Here is a 21,762-nt window from a genome sequence, read left to right on the forward strand (position 1 = left end):
GGTCAATTCCCCGAAGCGAGATAGACATGAGGTCTGGTGTTTACAGTATTCCTCTAGCCTTTCATACACAACAGAACAGCAAGGCTGCGGTAACGATTACATGGGAAACAACACAGGGCTCCAGCAAGAGCTTACGCGGAGCTTTAGAGAAAAAACGTGATTGATCCGCTCTAAGTACCAATCATTGTCAACGAGAGAAAGAAAACAAGTAATGCCGCGGCGAAAAAATGCAGGAGTTCAATAAACATTCAACAGGGTGATGATGGAGAGTGCTTATGAGACTAGAAATATATGTTCTCCTTGCTGAAGTGCAGCCGTAGCATCAGTATACATCACAGTACTCCGAATAGTACTATAGATCAGTTTGCCAGTATCTCACATACGTTGCGTGGCATCACAACCATATCTTTCCGTTGGGATAAGGCAAAAGAAATGCAACTAACAATCTGTTTTTTAGAGACTTTACATGTAAAAATATTCATACACACATGCTGACACAGATATACACACTGCCGAATTTTCAGCTTGAATGCTGCAATGCCCCGCTGGAAGCAGGCACTGCAGCATTCACACTGCATTTTCTTCAGGAAATACATTCTCTAGTTTGGTCTGACATTCCACAAAACTACTGTAAATGACTCAGTAGCTAAATCATGATGTGATGGCAGCAGGTGAACAGACTGTGGCTGCAGAGGGTGTTGGCTTTTAATAACTATGTTAAGCTCGATGCAGACATCTCACCTCACCGATGTCACTGATGCTCTGTAGATGGATACCAGTGATCTTTCTTTTCTTTTCAATCAAGCTATCAGTAAAACACAAACTCTGAGCTGTGACGAGGAACCTCCATTTATTTAGTGATTCCAGGCTCTTTCAGCCCAAAGATGAGGATGGTGTAACAAAGTAAACTGTGATTAAATGGCATAGGGTGCCTATGGCTATATGGCCAGTTGTTGTATGTTTAAAGCAATATTATATAGAAACTGGCATTTTGTGCGATTTGGCAGCCCCACAGTTTCTGAGTGCAACACCACCGTTGTAAACACAAATCCCAGGTCTGTAACAGTTTGGCAGATGTAATGTAGGTGCTGACTACAAACACTATTATTTTAAAGTAAAAATGTGACATAATGTTACTTTAAAATAGTTTGATTGTAATTTTATTCATTAAGTTTGTTATGAATTAAAAATGGTTTGACAGACGGGCACTTTGCCAAATTACTTTCTGAGATAACTTATTAAAAAGCTGAGAGAACACATTTTATTGTGTGAGTATTATCCAAAGCCAGAGTGCTATCTGCATTTTCATGAATCCTGTTTTGTAGGTCAAACAGCAATTAATTTTTGGTGAAATAATCAGTCAAAAAGGCAAAAAAAAAAAATGAGGGAGCGAATTAGAACCTTCCTGTGAATCACTGCAGCCTAAAACAAGGCAGAGAGTCTGCAGAATAGTCTTTGAGCTTTTATACTTGCCTCAAAATACATTAATAAACTGCAAAAGAAAAGTGTGATTGTACTGAACTATGAATCTGCACATTTTCAAGAAAATCATTCGCCACATTTTTAAGAATGCGCACCCTGTGTGTGGGTGTTGGAGGTGTATCAAACAGTATGCAGGTTCCTGAAAAGTTTTTTTTTTGTTGTTGCTGAAAGATTTCAATAATAGAAGACCTCCCTGGAGTCACCCGCTGCCTTGCTTACATCAGGTAATAAGCAGCAACATCATTTCATTTCTGCTGCCTCACACAAATTACCACTATATTTGTTTGGTGCTGTGTGTAAAAATACATATTTCATATTAATGGTAATAATAATATACCCTCCTCTTTAAACTGATGACGAACTGCTTTAAAACGAGCGATCTAAAGTTGTTTTTTTTCCTGCAGTTCTTCTGTTTTCTTCCTCTCTTTGAACACACAATCAACTGACTGACACGACTTTTGCCTCGACTGGAAAAAAGCATGTGTCTGCACGTAGTCACACTCTCAGTTTTTTCTTATTATTTTATTTCTTGTGTTATTTTTACATTTTGTTATTTCTCCTCCACCTTGTCAGTTATTGTTTCTCCTCTCTTTGAGCTGGATGGATTTTTATGAGCTCTCCTTTTTTTATAGTCCCACCTTCACAGATGGTTGTATCAACAGACTAATCAAGACTCTCTGATTTTATTTTTTCTCAGGTGGTTAGTGATCTCTTCAAGGGAACGGTGTTCATCTTAACAAGGCTTTGGTATTGATCACTCAATCAAGTTTCTCTTTGGACTTCACAATAATTTTTATCTCGCCACTCTCGGCTCGAGCCTCCAGTTAACATTTATTGGCAGTGCTCGCAAATTAAATGGGGAATGACAATTAGTCCAGATTCTTCTTCTAATCCCCAGTTTTTTTTTTCTCTGCCACATCTGTTCACACCCGCAACAAGTCAAATCCAGCAGCCTAGTCAGTAGGCGTACGCGTCAGAGTTTGACGCCGTAATTACCCCCTGCAGTGTCAGTTCTTGAAGCGCTGCTACAGTGTAGTCATTTGAAAAGTGAAAAACTCCAAGGCAGGAGGAGATCAGAGTGGTTGGGCGAGTTCTTTAGAGGACTATCCTTCCAGAAACGGTATGATTCAACCCTATCACTAACAAACTTTTTTCTTTTTTTTTTTTGCCTAAACCTGACAAAACTGCTAACTGTTTGTGCGCACACTTCTACAAGGACACTACATATATCTTATTGATGCTAACTAGACCATGGAGCCCTTCACAAGAGTCGAACTCTGACATTCTGTATGGAAGTCTGTCCCATCCACCAACCTGACAGCTGGAGCATCTTACTTCCTGCATAGTGAGGATGTTTAAAAATTGCCCATTATAGATCAAAGAATAACAGCAGTAACCCCATAAACCCCCTAACCCTAACCACAAAGTAGATTAAACTGCATATTTTCTGAGTCTTACTCTGTGAATTATTAAAATATATCAGACATATGTTTCAGTTCTTAAATCTTAGATCTCTGTTTGCCTGGACTAAGATCTTGGATGCATTGAGAGGAAGCCCCTTGTCCTAGATGGCATCACATTTCTTCTAATGTAAGTTGATCACTGTATCCCTGTTCCAACAATTCCCCAATTATTCTGGCACAGGGATCATGTGCACTCGAGATGTTGCCTGGCTGTGTGAATGGCATGAAACTAAATATATGATGCTGCTCACCAGGAGAAATTTTACCCAATCAGGGCCAGATGAACCTGTTATTTGGACCTGGGGCAATCATTTTCTGGGCCCCTAATGACCACCACCCACCGCCCTCTGTGGAGGTTCCCATTCATCCCATTGTCATCATTGAGTCATTAAGTCCCTCTTGGCAAGTCTCGTCACTCAGCAGCCATCTTGGCAACACCCCCAGGCAGTTTTTCAAGACCACGCGCTGCTACATGAACGGGAAAGAAGTCAGAATGGTCACCAGGACATAAAAACGGCATCTATAGAATCATCAGACGAAACTGAATAATTAAGCTTAAATGGTTTGGTGACTTTGCTCCAAAAATAAGGTTTGAAACTGCTCCAGGAAATAAACTGAAACAGAAAAGTTTTTTGCCCCATATTTGGACACAGGGACCCTATACAAGACCACACAATTAGGCAATAACGGCTTGCATTAGTTGATATTGCACTTTGGTGGTGCAGAGCCCCTAACTAATTTGCAATCTATCATGATGCCAGACCCAATTCACATGTAGTGCCCCTGGAGCTTTGAGGGCCCTGCAGCAGCTGCCTGCCTTTGCCCAGTTGGTAATTCAGCCTAGGACCTAATGGCTCAAATTATGATAATACGGTACAAATAGTCATTCTGAGCCTGTTTGCAATGCTCAGATAAACGTTTTCACCATTTGAGGGAGATTCTTAGAAGACTAACAAGCTCCCTCAGAGAGTTATCATGTCGTCAAGATATGTCTGCAGGGATTTACTGCATTGTTTCTATCATGAAAAGCAAGAACACCTTGAGTAGTAAGAGGAATGTAAAAAGCATAAGGGGTTAAGGAGAGTTGTGTGAGTTGTATACAGGCTGCGCCACCTTCCCCAGCTATAAAAACCCCATGCAGCACTCTCAGCATTGATTTACCACAGCCATCAATCAGCCCTCCCCAAGTTGGAGAAACTTTCACTCTGGACTGACATAAAATGATATTATAGTGGTAGGCCTGGCCTGCCTCTGGGACCTGGATGCGGCGGTGTTTTTTGGCCTCCCATTCCTTGGCCCTCCACCCGGAGTCACACTCCCTAAACAGGAGTGGCAACAGGACGTGGATGAAACACTGTGGCGAGGGAGCTGCCCCCTTTGCAACCTCCTTCGCAAGCCATCAATCTCACTCAGGGGCCTCTGCACCGGCCCATGGATCTCCCTGATTGAATTCCTCCTGTTCTTAAACCACTGGTGTTGGCTAGCTTGCTAGCAACAGGCAAAGCATTATTTAAGTGGGTGAAGGCATTTTTGCTCTTTGGATGAATATGTATTTCACAGTTGAGGAGCTGAAACTCATGTAAACTTTTTCCTGCCTCCTAATCAGCCACTTCTGCGCACTCCCACTGCATTGTGCCGACATATGTGTGTGTACTTGTGCGTAAGACAAGCACCGCTAGCCCACGTGATTTATCCCGCAGTAAAACACTTGTTATGCAAAGCACTTATTAAAGCGTCAGCGGGGGGAGGATCGATAAACCATTCTTTACGACAACAGCTTAGGAAAACCTGGTCACAGGGAGACAGCGCGCAGTGGTTTGCCGTGATATACGGCATCGGTGGGTCAAAATTAATTTACTGATGTGGATGTGAGAAACGCCATGCCAATAAAATGGCAGGGAGAAACTATTATGAATCAGCTTGCCTGGCTGTCTGTAACCATAAATATTAAAAACATCATTAGAGGCTTAGAAGGGAAACATCAATTATAACGATTATTGGCAATGGAAATCTACTGGACTGAGGAGGTACAAGCAAAAGAGCTCATGGGACTCTAATGACTGCCAGCAAAGAGTATTTGCGACTGATGTTTGTGAGCTGAGTACATAATTTTGTGTGTGTGTTTACAGAGAAAGTGAAGAGGGTGATGGAGAGGGGGATCGCTCCCATATGCAATCCAAGTACAATCAATCGTCAGTGTGTAACACTGAGTAAGCACATTGCGGTGTCGCAGCATTGTCGCAAGATGAATTTAACCTCAACACAGATCTGAGGTCCAGTGGATTACTTATCTGCTTCACTGGCTCAGATTTATTCACATCACATCAAGCGAGTTAGCAAAAGCCATGCACTCCTTAAACGGGCTCCACGTGTTCACATGCATCACATCCCCCTCAGCGAAGGGGGTGAAAGTACGAGGGGAGAACGCATCAGTATGGATGATCAACAGGCTTGTCAGCTGAGAAAAATCAGCCGCAGCTGAACTTTTCATGGTCTGCAGCTGCCAGACACATTTCAGTTTGTTGCTGTTTGCTGAAAAGCGTTTGTGAAAAGCTTCTGACAAGTGAAAAATGGATCTAAACATAGATTGCAACTCAAGGTCTGCGCTGGGAGAAGCTTTCACATCCTCCAGCACATTTGCAATAAAAGTAACGCCACAAATTTGAAAATACCTCTACTGCACCTTGAAGGTTCTGCATTAATTCTATTATTTCAGTGAAAGTAAAAAGCATGGTTCCTTTGAGGGTAGGAAAGGTGATTCTGGAGAAATGATCGATGAGACTCAACAAGGACATCAAGTACCAATCATTTGGGGTCTGTATTTTCGGTACATTCTGGTATTTGACTATTTATATTCATTAATATTCGATCTTGGAGTAAGACTCAGCAATCAGGTATCTTTCTCAAGAATCACCTTCCCTACCTTTAATAGTTTTGGTTTTGCAGCAAAACAGTGCTGCAGCATTCTCCTGAACAAAATCCCAAACTGATCTGAAAAGATTTTATTTACACTGTCAATGCAGCACGGAATGGTCGTGCATCCTCTGCAGACGGGGTGCGCGCTAATGCTTTTAGCTGAGCAGTTACAATTTCATCTTTAAAAAAAAAAAGATACTTGGATTACGCTGGACGAGATTGTTTTTGGCTTTTAATGTTTTAGAAACAAGTCCCCATCTGCTTCAGTTGTTTAGGTGAATGCCGCAACGCTGTTTTGCTGTGAAGCTCTACAAATGCTTTGCGGACTACTGACTAGTAACTGAATTTTCATTGTTTGATTAACTTTTCCTTTAATTAATTACAGTGCTATAGAGTAGACTGGGATGTCTTGTCACAGGGTTGCGGGTCTGAGGTGTCCTTACCTCCATAGCTCACTGCCACTGGTGTGTGGTTGTGAATTTGTAATAAACACTTTTGGATGTACAACAAAATGCATCCATTACACAGCCATAAAGTTAATAACAGTAATAATAATAATAACAAGATAATGTCAGACCTGGTTGATTTGGTGACACATGTGGTTGCCGTGGCAACAGGTCACTTTATTACTACAGGTCACAGAAAAATTATCTGGGCATAAAACACTGATGAACACCAGGCAAGAGCATCGCCAAATGGTTTAAGACAACTTAATGAATAACTTAATATGAAAAAATTATATTTAATACAACTTGTTTACCTCACGACTATTTTAAAGGATGAAGCAATGTCGGGAGAAGTGAAGTTTTTCCACAGGAAAAGCAAAGAAACTAAAGAAAAGAGTAAAAAGTGTTGTGTAGCACAAGTTAGTTCTGTCTTTTTCTTATCCTGTGCATCACGAAGACCCCTGTGACCTGTTAGAGGGGCCACAATCTCAGGTTGTGAAACCCCTGCATCAAAGTGTGAGCAGCATGTTATTGTTCTAGATGATAAAAGATGAGGTGGAGCTGATTTCAGCCACCTTGTTCACTACTGGGCAGTTTGGATTTTTATATGCCAATGAGTTTGTGTATTCTACATGTAAATTAACTGTTGCTGCCAAATAAATGTAGCAGAGAGTAAGGAGCCCAATATTTCTCTCTATGAATGGATGTACTTTCCACCGCTACCCTGTATCAATCCTATCTGGAAAAAACGACCAATAAATGCATTACTAATGATGCTGAAGAGCTGCTGGATCCACTCATAATCTCCGACTTTGTGATATTGATTCTTCTCTTCATACCCTGGATTACTGCTGACTAATTAGCAATTACTAGTCTGCTTGGTATCTGATTAATATGATGTAACGGCATTAAAGGTAAAGACAGCAACAGCAGTGTATCATCTCTGGGCCCAACCTGGCACTGAAGACACAAAAGGTTCCCAAGGCAGGTTCGTTTTCGAGTCTCCCAGGTGAAGGACTATGTAGGACCCAGCACTTAACCCTGACCTGTCTTGGAAATCTGTTGCTCTGTTTGCTTCTTTGAGTGGAGCACTTGCTCCGACTGTCTCACTTATACTGGAGTGACTTTAACACTCTGCAATCTACAAAACAAACACTCCTCAGGTGCCTACATAGGTATTTGTGTGCTGAATATGTGATATCTATCTTGAAATTCTTCATATCCCTGAAATCTGCACAACCAATAGAAAAAAAATTAAAACAAAACTATTTCTCTCTATCTCTCCCTGACATCTATCATTTAAGTAACCTCCCTTTGGCGCCACCGCTCGCTGGTACGACTTCTTGAACTGTACACCACGTGATATAACAACAATATCACACACATGCAACACGGCAGGGCAGAAAACTAAAGCAGTAGCTTACTGCTGTGAAAGGATTGAATGCTCTAGCTATGTTTTTTATGTATTTATCGCTATTGACAGGATCATACCACCAGTGAGCTCCTGCAGCCCGCTGTGTGTTTGCATCTGTGTCTCTTAATCAATCTACTGTATGTGGCTTGTTATGAAGCCAAAGCCACTCCTCTTATTTTACCCTCTTCACGAGCTTCAGTGTGCCATTTGCCTCTGAGCTGCATGAACACACAACTATTAATACAGTTGATTGAGATGGTTCCACTACATCTGTTTCATTCTGGCATGATTAACATTGTACTATACTTGTAAGCGGGTTTGCACATCCCAGAAACACTGACGTTAATGTCAGCTGATTGATTCGTCTCATTTCTCTTTGTGACGACGCTGAAAAAACTTCCATCCTTTGTGTAAAGACAGAAATATTCCCCGCTCACACAACTCTAATTGACGGTATTGAGTTTTCGGGCCCATGTTGTTACGAATGTTGACCGTGAATGACAGAAGGGAAGTATGCTTTATACTCAAATTATATGTTAAGAAATTCAAAAAGGGCATTAAGGTCGATAAAAGCTGCTGTCACAGTGAAATGCAAATGCTTTTAACTTCACAGTGGGGGGGAGTCTGCAGGAAAAGTCACTGGTCTTGATGACGGGGCGAGAGTTTTCAAAAGCCAACTTCGCCTTTAAAGTGTGCGTTTGATCACGGTGCTCAAACTCGTGTTGGAAATGCGGTACGTACGCTCTGGGTACTTTGTTTAAGTGCGAGCCCATCAGAGGGAAATCAAGCAGCTACTTCGCCCTGACAGCACGAGGGATTTAGAATACAAATCCCCTCACCACAGCAGCCGTTTTGGGTTTTTTTTGTTTTTTTGTTTTTTTACTTGTGCCAATTGTTGTTTCCACGGAACCTCACCTGCTCCTGCGAGTTCGGGTCATCCCATCCAACAATGAACACAACCATGGCGACAAAACACTTCCTGCTGCCCATGTGCGGCACTCTCCATTCCATTAGCTTTCCCTCACCCCTTCAATACATTTGCTTGAGAAGTTTATTTATTTTTTATTTTTTTATTTTTCTGCCAGCATGTGGTCCAAAAGGTTGATGAAACAGCACGCGGCCTGCCATTTATGTGGCAATAATTATATGGAAATGTTATTCACAGGCCACTGTGTTGCTCCGATGTGGTCATGTATTGAATTGACAGCAGTGAAGTGACTGGCAGCGGAGGGAATAGATTGTCCTGAATGATTTGCTTTTCCTCTCCGAGCCAGGCGTGTCATCAGCCACGCTTGGCCTTATCTTCGTGTGGTTAGCCTTCAGTACCAGCCGCTCGGAGCGCACGCCTTTTCACACGCAGGCCTTGACAGGAATCAGTCAATCTGAATAGGGAGATGTCATTTTCTGATCTGCCTTGCTTTACGGCCTCGTGGTTTCATCACGCTCCGGGTTGTTAGGAGGCTTGTACTGGCCGAAAACAATTTTTCTTTTCGTTATTTTATTCTATTTTTTTTTTTCAAATTCAAATGGAAAGTTTAATGGTGATTATTATAATTCAAGAATAAGTGCACCAACTATTTGTCCTTGCAAACTTACAAAGTGCTCCAAGGGGAAACAAAACTCCACCAGAGTGGGGAAATATTTTTACAGATTCAATTAGAAACCAACAATTATCTAGCTTGGGATCCAGAGGACGCCAAACTGCTCTGGCGGATACATCTGGTCCCACTCCCTTTTAAACAGACTCCCATCCATCCCAGTTTGTGACAGGCCATTACAACCATTTATATACTATGGTTCGGGTTTGACAGAAGCCAGATCAAATTGTCAAACTAGGCAGTGCTGATCAAATATGAATCATGGCTCTGTTGTTTTCTGTTATTCCCTGAGAAATGAAAATGTCGAAAAAGTAACTCACAATGTTCTTGCAATGTTAAAAACTAAGATTATGAATATGATACACTTCCTAATAAAAAAACATGACCTGTGCTAAAGTTTAGCCTCAAGTAACATTTAGTATGACTGCAGACTGGGAAGAAAACAATTCAATCACTAATCCAATCATTTCAGTTGTTGACAGCGTGGTGATGACGGCCAGAAGCTCAAGATGGCACTTTTTAGAAAACTAAAAAGACAAGATCTGTAATTTAAATGAATCAAGAAGCAATCACTTATGGACTCAGGGGGACAAAACATAGTGAAGTGCCCTCTAATCTCAACTTTCTGCATGCTGGTGCCCCACCGCATACAGCCAGGGCTCTTTTTTATTTTTTTGCCGCTGCCCCTCAAACATCCTCACTCTGCTACTGTTGGATACATTCTTCATACCTGGTGCCATATTTGATTTCCAATCTCAAAGACAAAAGGTAGAGGCAAAGGCTTCTGTGTATCACAATATTGAGAGCCACAACAATGCACTGACAGAAACAGGATTTTTTTTCCTCTGAACTGGAGCCCAAATAGTTGCAGGACTGCAATTTCCCAGAGACTCTACAAAAAAGAACATTGAGGTTATTATTAAAAGAAAAACTTTAAACTGTTATTCAAGTGGGGGGGAAAAAAACTCCAGAACCAAGGCCTCCTTTTTCTTCACAACTACTGACTAAATATACACTCATGAGAGATACAATCACAATTTTGGCAAATAAAATATCTAAATAACAAGCTGAAATAGGAATGCTATTATACAATTATACCGTCCAGCTGGTTTAGAAGGTGGTCAATCTGACGCAGCAGAGTTCAAGATATCTTAAAGACAATAAGCAAAATGTGGCATCAAAATGCTCTTTTGGCAGCAGCAAGCAGCCACTGTGTTTACTGAATCTATCCATTTCATTCAAAGGAGTCTCTCAGTATTGCTTATATTGGGAACTTTAACAGCCGAGTTAGGCCTTTAAGTCAATTAGAGAAACACTATGTGATAAAAGGCTGAGACAGACAGAGGTACTTGCAGTTAATTGATTGGTAGCTGAACAATGCTAAAGCACAATGATGTACAAGCTCCCATTTAATTACAAGCGTTGTGGGGCTGGGGTCACTTAGGGACATTCAGCGAGCAGCATTTTATTTTTCTAAATACGTTGCACCTTGTTGTTGTTTTTTTTTTTTCTTCAAATGCTTGTTAACTTTTAATTTGCCTCAAGAGAAGTGAAAATCTGCATAAAACCTGCAGATGAATAATCAAAGCGAGCAGAATGAGTGTGTCAGAAGCAGCTGATTATAAACAGTGCATCATTTCGGCGAGATGGCAGAAGATGAGTGTTGTGGAGGATTTGTGGTGGATATCAAGAGCTACATTCCCACCAAGAATCTGGATTTAGTTTTTAACACGTACTGCAGCTGGTTATTTGTCAATTTTTCTGTTCAATGTGCTACCAAATCAGCCCATTTCAAGCTCTCCCACTCCGAGCTGAGACGATCAGAAATCATTACCACAGATGACCCGTTATTTTTTCCAAAGTGTGCTTCTGTAACACTGTATTGGAAAAACCATACTGTTAGGTAGGTGAGGAACATGCTGAAAGGCACTAAGTGGATATAGGTTTTCAAAAGCAAAGGCAAATAGCATTTTTCAGCACTTTAGAGCAAGCCAGTTTTATTATGTATCATAAAGATGACATGTCATGTCATCATCTAGAACCGCTTTATCCCTTTTTCTAGGGGACACATGATTTGTTGATGGCAGGGTACACCCCTGGACAAGTCACCAGCTCATCGCAGGGCCCTCAGGAGCAGTTTGGGGCTCAGTATCTTGCTCAAGGACACTTCAACATGCAGGTCAGATCAGCCCGGGGGAGCCGAGAATAGAACCAGCGACCTTCCAATCACTAGCAGACCCGCTCTACCCCCCGTATCATAAAGATGGGTATCCAAAATGGCAGCCTAATTCTGCTTCACTCGGTTGCCAGACTTGTAGGAGACCCAGATGAATCACATGAACTTAAATAAAAGGGAGGGGAGCACTTCAACGTAGAAGAGCTACTCTTCATCATGCTGCATCAAGAGCTTTAAGGAAGGGTTACGCTTGAAAAGGACAAGTTGTTCGATGTGTGGTGTTGGAAGACTGTTTATAATTGTTCTGAATGGCCACACTAAGAGGTGAAGTGAAAAGCCAGCTATCAAAGAACGAGGCGAAATAGATAACAGTTTAAATATGGGGATTACGCTGCACATTTTTATACAGTCAATCCTGGAAGTCAGGCAATTACTGCATGAAGTCAATCTGCAAATGCCAGACTAATTACCAGTGTGCTTTAGTCTGGAACCTCTCAGTTTCTTTTCAGTTTCAGAGGGGCATTATCAGCAGGTGCTGACCCAAGGTTCATCTGCTATAAACAACAACGTCATCATCTCAACATACGAAGCAACGAGTTCACAAACAAAAACCTTGTCACTGGAATGCATAAAAGTAATCCTATTTGAATTGATAGACTTTTCGAGAGAGATAGGATGCAGATCTTGGTCAAGTTCGATGGATGAGAACGAGGTCGATTTCGGTGGATCAGGATATGACTGGACTTGTTGGATGAGAATGAGGAGCAAATTTGGTGCAGGCAGATAAGGTCCAGCATGGTGGATGTGGTTGATGGTTGAATTCTGTGGATGAGAATAAGGGTCAAGTTCCACTGGATGAGGATGCGGGACCAGTTTGGTGGCTGACGATGAGGGTCGAGTTCAGCTGATGAGAATCATGTTCAGCGGATGAAAAGGGGGATATGGAGAGGGATGAAAAAAGAAAGGCGTGCAGGGTGTCTAATACTGATCAACAACCCAACAAGCACTTCTTTTTGGACTAAAGAAGTGACTTGAAAAAGTCCCCCCAAAAAGCCCTAAAACCTCTAAATGTTGCGTGACAAACAGCTTCACAGTATGTTTGAAAGGCAAATAAAGTAGCTGCAAGTTCAAGGGTTTTTTTGTGTGTGCATGTGTGTGTGCGTGTGTGATCATCTTGCCTTTTAGCGCATGCATCGGTGCACAGAGATTAGATTGCCTCACTCTTCTTCATTGATCACTCTGACGTGGCATGAAGAATTCGAAGTTAACCTCAGTGTGACCTCTGGGGAATGAACCGCGATTCCATCTGAGGAAACGTGTTTGAGTTGACTTAAACTAAGTGCAACAGTAATCAGTGTGTTATCTGGCTGTAATTGCATTAGCTGAACTGAATTCCGTCTTGTTGAAACTAGAGGTCAGGCCAAAGGGTTTTTTGTAATAACATGATACTGACATCTACCAATCTGTGGTGTCTAAATGCAGTTAGTCCCTTGGAGACAACTCTTCTACACAGATTGTGAGTGAAGTTTATTGGACAGCCACAGAAAGAACTCCCTTCATAATGTTATAACTACACTGAAATACAGTCAGTGGTGTCAATGAATCAGTGAATTGATGCAGTGAGTCAATTTTAAGTTAATCATTCTAATCGTCCGGCTAATGGTTTTCTAATGGAAGTGTCTGTATAACCAGTAAACATTAGCATTTACATGATCCTCTGAAATGAGTTTAATTTTTTCATCCCCTGGCTGTATCATTACCACTAAAATAGTCATATTGAATGCAAGGCATTCTGCAATTTCTGTTATTATTGCTAATACGTTTTCAATGTCCCTTGCTGTTTCTCAATCTAATAGGATTTTTTCACCCCTGTGGTAAGGGTTTGGAGTCAATCTCTAAGATTTTATGGCAAATACGAAGCTCCGCAAGAAGCATAAAATGTTTCTGATTGCCTTCAAAAACCGATGTAGCCGTGATGAAATTCTTTGTTTTCTCATGTGTGACATTGGAGTCTACCCGAAGGGCACCAATATAATCTTTTCACTTACATTACTATGCTTTTCCATAACCTTCAACATGAAAATGGCTTTTGTTCCTGACACTGGAGAAACCTTGATTTGTTTCCCATCAGATAAAAAATGATAATGGAACTGAAGACAGTGGTGATGACATGGGAATATGTATTGGCTGGTGAATGAAGAGTCTTATGGGCCCATAAAGCATGCATTTCATTTTGATGGTATTTGAATGTTCATGTTTTGTTGCTGATAAGAGGTGAAAGGTGCCTTTGAGAGATCAGATTTAAGTGGCATTCACACATTGAGAACATCTATTGTAGCTCTTAAATCATGTTGAGTGTTACCTTTAAGAGAAGTATCTTTTTTTATTTCTTTTAAACTGTGTGCCTTCCAACACAATGGCTGGAAAAAATGTTGGCTATCTGAGTTCTTGCAAACCACAGATTATGTTTCTTTTGGTCCAATTCTTTATTTCATCTTATGAAAACTATGTGCTTACACTATTGTTAGGCTTAAAGTGAAACTCTTGCCAAAAAGCAGCCAAGGCTTTATTTGTGATTGAATATGAGCCAAATCGCGTAAAAGCATAATTACGACAAAAGAGGCTCATTTAAGTAGCACTTTTACTGTAGTTTCGTTTTCGGGCAGTGCATGGGGCACTGGCACGCTAGCATCAAAATTGCTAAGAAGGCTGGTCACAACATGAAACTTTGCTCGTAGTATCACCAGGGTCTCTACACATGAACACGAGCACTGAGAACATTGTGTACGCACGTTTACTAAAATTGAGGTTTTTGAACTACTCATGGTAGGAGCTGGAACACTGGTGCACCGCTGTCAAGGCAGACAAAAACCGTCGATCCCTGAGTGCAACCTAACGGGTAGGGCGTCCACCATTACTCTCCTGCCTGTTAGGTCGCACTCAGGGATCTCCCCCCCTCCCCCAAACTGTGATCTAGTGTAGTTATCCCTTGGCAAGAATGACTGGCCTGAATAGCTAACACCTAACGAGACAACATACTGCAGACCCCTGTGAACAATTACAAAATGAATTAAACCAACACATAACCCGACTGGAAATCATCAAACACCAAAAGACACCGTTCCCCACCCAACAGCTTAAATATAAAAACTTTCAATAAAGCAACCAACCAAGCAAATATCTGGCTAACCCACTGCAATTCAAAAAATGAGAAAGCAGCTATCACATCCATACTTAATTCTACGAGTACCATCACCCACAACCCACAGGATATAAATGATGTATTTCATAAATTCTACAGCAGCCTGTATTCCTCAGATCACGACCCCGACCAATCAAAAATAGACAACTTTCTAAATAACCTAAACTTACCAACACTACCCAGAGAACAAGCCAGGATTATAGTCTCACCCCTTACCTCTGAAGAACTGCACAAAGCCCTGAATAAAATGCCAAACAATGAATCACCTGAAGATGATTTTACAAACACTTCTTGTATATAATATACCCTCCAACCACCGTCCCCTATCACTAATCAACACACTAGGCTAAAATTATTGCTGCAATGATGTGCGTGAAGGCAGGTAAGGAAGAGACTCTATTTTCAACACAACAATGTGTTTTACCTGCTCTATTTTAAAGGTTAAGTGTGTAGGATTTAGTGCCAACTAGCGCTGAGGTGGCAGAATACTACCTACTGAACACCCCTTCTTTCCATCGTCCCCTGAGCTGTCCACTACAATTCTGTGTTAGATTTGTCCATTCTGGGCTACTGCAGAAACATGGCAGTTAGCCTGGGTCTAAATTTGCAAGTGGCTTGGCTGAGCCTGACAAGTCACAAGATCCAGCTCATTTTTTTTTTACCCGGAGAGTCAAACTGTTTTTGGCTTCATGCATCACTAAGCAGTCTCCGTGGGAATGACGCTATATCCAGTTCTCATTACACATCCAGGGAGAACATAATGACTCTTGGTTTCCGGTGATTATACACTAATGAAAATATAATTTTGAATATTAGACTCTATTTCTGCCCATAAATCCTAAACACTGGACCTGTAAGCTGTAAATATGACATACTTGTCTACTTAGCTTACTGCTTTCAGTAGAACCCTGGTATGCTTCCGAGGCCAAGCAGATCTACTCTGAAGTGTTTCCTAGCTGCTTGGAAACCAGTACTAGATGCTACTACATTTTAGGAAACCTCTGTCTCTTCTTTATTTGATTTGGGGAAGTTCATAATCCAGTCACCCCTGTCAGACTCATTATCCCTACGTCACAGACCCAGTGTCACACGGGGTAGCATGTACAGGTGGGTTGACGACGGATGGCATCATTCAGTGGTGGCCTGGGGGTTGAAATTAGTCTCCCTCCCTCTCCCTCTCTCCTCCTGCCGGGAGCGAGCCGGGGTCGCAAACGATTGCCAGACGCTCATATTTTACCTTCTCATTAGCAGTAAAGAAGGATGAGGTAATTACTGTGTTGGAGTGGCAGCTAGACTCTGAGGTGGAGGGAGGGAAGCTCTTTTTGGTATTGCACTGAGGCTGAAACATTGGGCAGGGCGACTTGCACCGGGAGAGTAATCTAACTGCTACAGTGTGAAAGAAAATGTAGCCTCTGATTATAAATAATACAAAGGATCTTTTATGTAAACACAGTAGAAGTTGAAGACTCAGAAATGTAGAGAAACTGATCTCAAGGCCTGCAAAATAGCTGCTAGTACACATAACAGTTCCTGTTGCTTACAGATGTGCCGCGTGATAAATCAGGACAGCTGACACCTCATTTAGATTGCTGAATCACTGTCAATGCACTCCTCAGACAAAGTGACCAGTGACTGAAACAATAACCTAAAATGACTCCTCGGGGCACAATGATCGCACGCTGTGTCAGAGCTTCACATTCTGCCAAACTCAATCTCACGGTCACCTCTACATTTCTGATCCAAAGTTCCAGTTTCCAACATGCTTTATGTAAAATAATGTTGATTTCATGCTGTGGCCAGTTACGGTTATTTCTTTGCCCACAGGAGGAGACAAATTGAAATCCAAGACTGAAATGAAAAATGTTCCTGTACACTCACTTTTTGATTCAGATTGGTGTGTTTCTATATAAAAGTCTCGCCTGGTGCTGTTTTAATCAACCGGGTGTAACAAGACATAGACAGGCTCCTCTTCTTAAAATTCATGTCTTGCTATCGTGATGCTTTCTTCTCCTGTGTCCATGTTCATTGCGTCATTTCTTTCAAGCCGGTATTGTTGCTCCAAACAGTAATTTAATCATAGTTGAGAAGCTTTGGCTCATCTCTCTTGCTTGGCTTAGATTCGTGTGCAGGTGAATTTCTACTGCTTGTTCGTGCTTTAATCTTTTTCATGAATTTCGCTCTCTTACGCTGACAAAGTCCTCTATATTCACAAACTCTAATGTCACCATAACTGACCAATGATTATTATGCTTGCATGTTTTTCTTTTATTATTGCAATATCATTCCATGTCACTCTGTCTTTCAGACCCCCTCCACCACCATAACTTTCACAAGTTTTGATCAACCACCTGCTGGTTTTACTCCACCATTTCCATAGTTTTCTCTGGTACCAAATTTAATTATGATACACTTTCCAACTGATGTCCCCTGGCTTAAATGAATGTGGTCAAAAGTGTGTCTAATCTCTTCTGTATACTTTTGGTCAGGTTTTTTTTGCCAAGTTTTGTGCACAGCCTATCACTTCCATTTAAGGGAAATCATGTTGAAGACAATATTGTGCATTCAACGCTTAGGCAACTTTGAGGAAGACCCCTTCCCATTCCAACATGGCAGTGGCATCAAGAGAGTGTCCAGAAATGGGTTTACACAATCTGTTGTGGAAAAACTTCAGAGGTCTGTACAAAACTCACCCAACACCTTCAGGATGAATTGAGATGCCAACTGTGAGCCAAGCCTTGTCCACCGACATTGAGCTCACTGAGGCTATATTCAGACCAACAGGGGTGTGAAAAACACAAAGTCCTCTTGTTCACTTGAATGGTGGACACAGTCCATTGGTGCAACGGGACAGCCAAAGCAGAGGGTTCTGGGGAAAAAAAGCAGAATCATTCAGGGAAGGACTTGAACCATGCTCAACTTCTGCTGCATCATCTGGCAGGATTCTCTTTTGGCCAATCGCAAGCATGGAAGTGCAGAATTTCTGCTCCAGTAGTCACAACAAAAGATTAAGCAGTTGCCACCATGATAACTTTCCAGATTTGCAAAATCCCATCTGTTAATATTACAAATCAGTGTCAAGTGTTTTTGTGTCTGACAACTAATCTGCTACTCCAACTGGACATCGTGGATCAGATTTCATTGTTTCACCAGTATCTTAAACAACACTAACACTGCACTGTTGTAATGTTATGTTAAAGGATATTGTCTTTATTGTTTAAAACAAAAAAAAAAACAAAAAAACAAAAAAAAAAGTAACCAGTGTATTATTATTTGATTTTAAGATTATGGGACAATCATTACCCATCGTTATCTGGAAGGCTGTGCATCAAACATCTTTCCTTAAAGCTGCTCAACCGAAGTTGTTTTGATAGTTATGATGAAGCCTTCAGCTATAGACTCATCTGCTGTTGGTGATCCTTTGCAACGGGTGCTCAAACAAATGTCAAAGTTTAATTAAATGAACTGTGATTAAAGGAAAATTGATTTATATATATCCTGCTGGCAAGTGAACACGCCATGCGGCTCTGATCCAAGTGAGCAAGGTTTGCATCTGGGTCGGGAGGGGAAAGCACATTAAGATGCTGATCTGACCTTTAGCATTCCATAGAATAGATAGCAGCAGTGCAGTCATTAAGATGTAGCCTATAACGGGGCAACTTACACAGTGGTCCTCACAAGTAACAAGATTCATAACCTTCATCCTTCACCCAACTACACACACACATACACACACAGAGCTTACTACTACGAAATAATTGCCTGAGGCACAATGACGATATACTCACATTCTGAAATTCAGCGTTATTGGTCAAAATCTGTAATATTTTCACATTCAGCTGGATATAAAACACAGGCCCAAATATAGAACAGCCCACAACCACATAGAAAACATCACTGGTAATACTGTGATAACAAAAAGCTTGTTATTAGGAACAAAGTTTGAGAAGCTGTGTTTCACTGCCCTCTCTGGTTTCGCATTTGGCCACACTCAACGTCACTGACAGACGTGGCTGTAGAGGTCAGAAGTGTCCTGGGCTGAATCTGTTGCTACACCCACCAGTTTGTTTATTGAGAGTACACTTTTACAATTGCTATAGGAAGGTGAAAGCCAGCTCCAGTATCATATATCTACATGTTTTGGAGTGGAAATCACGCATACTTATCGGTCCAGCAGATCACCTCAGCTGGCTGCTGCAACACTACTGCAATGGCTGCGATGCAATCCTTCGGGCAACTCTGCAGGTCAAAGTTATGTCCACTAATAGTGCTTGTTTTTGCAACTGACAGGCTGAGGTTGTTATTCAAGGTGTCTGACAACATTATTGAAATGACAGAAACAGACCTTTCTGTGAAGTGAATATTAAGAAAACAGAAACCAAAAACACAAGTCTCATTCAAGGAGAAGTTTTGCTCTATAAGTTAACCCTCTTCTAGATTGTCAAAATCCATGAAATATTTAGTACTGACTTTGAAAAATAAATCCTTGCTGGCAGGGTTAGGGTCTTCTCACTCACCTCTCGATAGATTTCAGAGCCAGACTTCTATCTAACAAAGTATTTCTTCTTACCCAACAGTTTTATGAATCCGCCTTCCACTTGTTTCAAGCTATTATGTCCGTAATTATATGGAAAATATAGTATAGAAAATAATCCGCTTATGTTGGGACTATGTATTTTCACTTGTTTTAAATTATCTAGTGAAACTTTTAAAGGTCTACCTCCGTCTTAACCGTCTTTAAATGTTATGTTGCATTTTGCAACCAAAATTCCCAATGTTAAAAACGTGTTTACCTGTAAGTTCCCTTTAAATAAAGTAAAGACATCTGTTTGTGTAATATTTTTATGTTCTTGGTACGTGGGAAAATCTGAACGACTGTTTAAAAGCTGAAGTCAGTGCAACATTGAAGCAATGTACTTGAAAGGCCAAGAAAACTGACTTTTTAAATTTAAATTTAATTGTAGGTACTTTTTTTTTTTTCCTACCGGTGACAGGTTAACAATCTATGATGAAAAGATTTTTCTTTTGAAGAATTCCAGATATTTTCAAAATGTTAGGCTCTGAAGGTGTTGCAGTTAAAAAAGCCTTTCTGAAAAGTGGTGTTGAACAGGGCATATATAATAAAATAACAACTGTAACCACGCAAACTTCTTTGCATGTCAACGTATTTAAATGATATGTCGAAAAATAACGTCAGTGAAGGTGAAGGCTGTACAGGAGTCACAGAGGAGTATTCTAAAGGCAGCTGAAAATAAAGTTTATAAGATAAATTCCACTTCATGTATAAAGAGCAAGTTAATATTGAATCTGCTGCATAATTTACACGTAATTAGGAATGATTTACAGTCAGACAAAACACGCCCCACAGAGATATTGACCACAGAGCTGCCTACTGAACGCCCACAGATGAACTTGAGCACCTCAGACTGCGGTGCCTTTTCAATCAGTGTCCAGATAATATTGGTAAAGCCGATGTGTTCGAAACAAATTACAGATGGGGGCATTTAATTCACAGCCGCACACCCACGGATGAAATTGGATTTTACTGCTGCAAGTCCCCCTGTACCACACTCGCATTAAGTCTGCAGCACAAGTATTGCACTCTCAATATTTGACTTCCTGACACACTAACGAAGAAACCGCCGGCATTACATCAGAGGAAAGCCATTACTCCTCGGTCGTGGGAGAGCACTATGTGTGGCAATGACTTGTGTCATGTCCCATTAATAATGGTAATGATAGCATTAGGGGGGTGCTGTGGGATGTAATTCAAAGATCTGCCAAGTGCGAGTGACAAGGTCATCCTAAATGACAGTAAGCAGGCCTGACACTCCTTCACAAGGAAAAATGTGCACTTTTTTTGGATCACTCATTGAGAAGCAAGACGTTCTGTTATTAACAGGTAGCAAGCGGCATTTGTCTCATCCACATATGGTTTGTCTGAGTACATTAGCTGTGCCATCCATACTTTGATATTTTTCAAATTTGAGAGTTGATCTGTCTTTCATCAGGAGCAGGTGTGTAAGGATCCAATTTGTAAAACAGATTATTATTTTTTTTTATATAAGTGCTGCCATCTAATCTGAAAAAACACATACAGGTAAGGTGTATTTTCAGTTGTTATCATTTGCTTATTTAACTTGAAGCAAACAGACTCTGTCCAGTGATTTTTTTTTCCCTCTGTTCCAGCACTAAAGAGGAAGAGGAAAATTATCCGATTTCGTGTGCCTAGAACTTTTTGTTTTTTCAAGGTATCAAAAGAGGTATTGTGTTTCATTGACGGCAAAAATTCATTTTTACTTTGTACTTAAGTAAATTTAAGAGCTTGTACTTTCTTATTTTTACTTGAGTAAAGGAGTTGAATCAGTACTTCTACTTTTACATGAGCCATTTTTTTAGTATCTACATTTCGACTTAAGTACCAAATGTGTCTACTTTTGATAAAATGTTACTTTATCTTGCCAGCTAAAAGCACATCTTTGTTATCTCAGCCTGACTGTAGCACAATACGGCAGACGTGGGGTGTTTTGTTGGTTCAGGTCCAATTTAGTATATTATAATTGACAACTATACAAGTGTACTGTTTTACACATTGATTCTTAGTGTTTGTGCACTAATCCCCCCATACATGTGGTGCCCTTTTGTTTTTTTTCCACCCCTGCCCCTAAACCATCCTAAAGCCGCCACTGACTGATGGTTATTATTAAGTGAGATACAAATCTCTATCTCGGGGGAATCCAATGTTGTGTGAGATGTGATCGAGGTATGACTCTGAGAAGATAGGTAAAGATTTGCAACACAATTTTGTATTAGCAAAATGTTTTATACTGGGCTGTATTGAACAATTAAAGTCACTCTAATCAGTAATCATTCAATTAATGTGTATAAATTATACGTATACCACATGAAGACGCTCAGACAACAAGTTACATATTCTATATAGATTTGTCTATGACAGATATCAGATTGAATGAGAGGAGGGCAGTTGTGGTTAAGAACATATTTCAGTCCCTCTGGATCATGCTGGCAGCCAGTTCTTAATGCTCTCCATATATAATTAAGCTGTGA

The 21,762-nt window shown here is 40.8% G+C and overlaps 1 protein-coding gene across 7 annotated transcripts in view; it reads right to left on the reverse strand.

The window, feature by feature from the left end:
• LOC119015499 (neural cell adhesion molecule 2-like) overlaps positions 1-21,762 on the reverse strand; it is a 499,946-nt gene that overhangs the window by 349,181 nt on the left and 129,003 nt on the right. For all 7 annotated transcript variants that reach the window (XM_037091542.1, XM_037091541.1, XM_037091536.1 and 4 more), the window contains one exon: positions 17,388-17,563. The gene's annotated coding sequence lies outside the window, so the exon portion shown is untranslated. The remainder of the gene's footprint in view (positions 1-17,387; positions 17,564-21,762) is intronic.

This window comes from Acanthopagrus latus, chromosome 24 (genome assembly GCF_904848185.1).
Source record: "Acanthopagrus latus isolate v.2019 chromosome 24, fAcaLat1.1, whole genome shotgun sequence".
NCBI lineage: Eukaryota > Metazoa > Chordata > Actinopteri > Spariformes > Sparidae > Acanthopagrus > Acanthopagrus latus.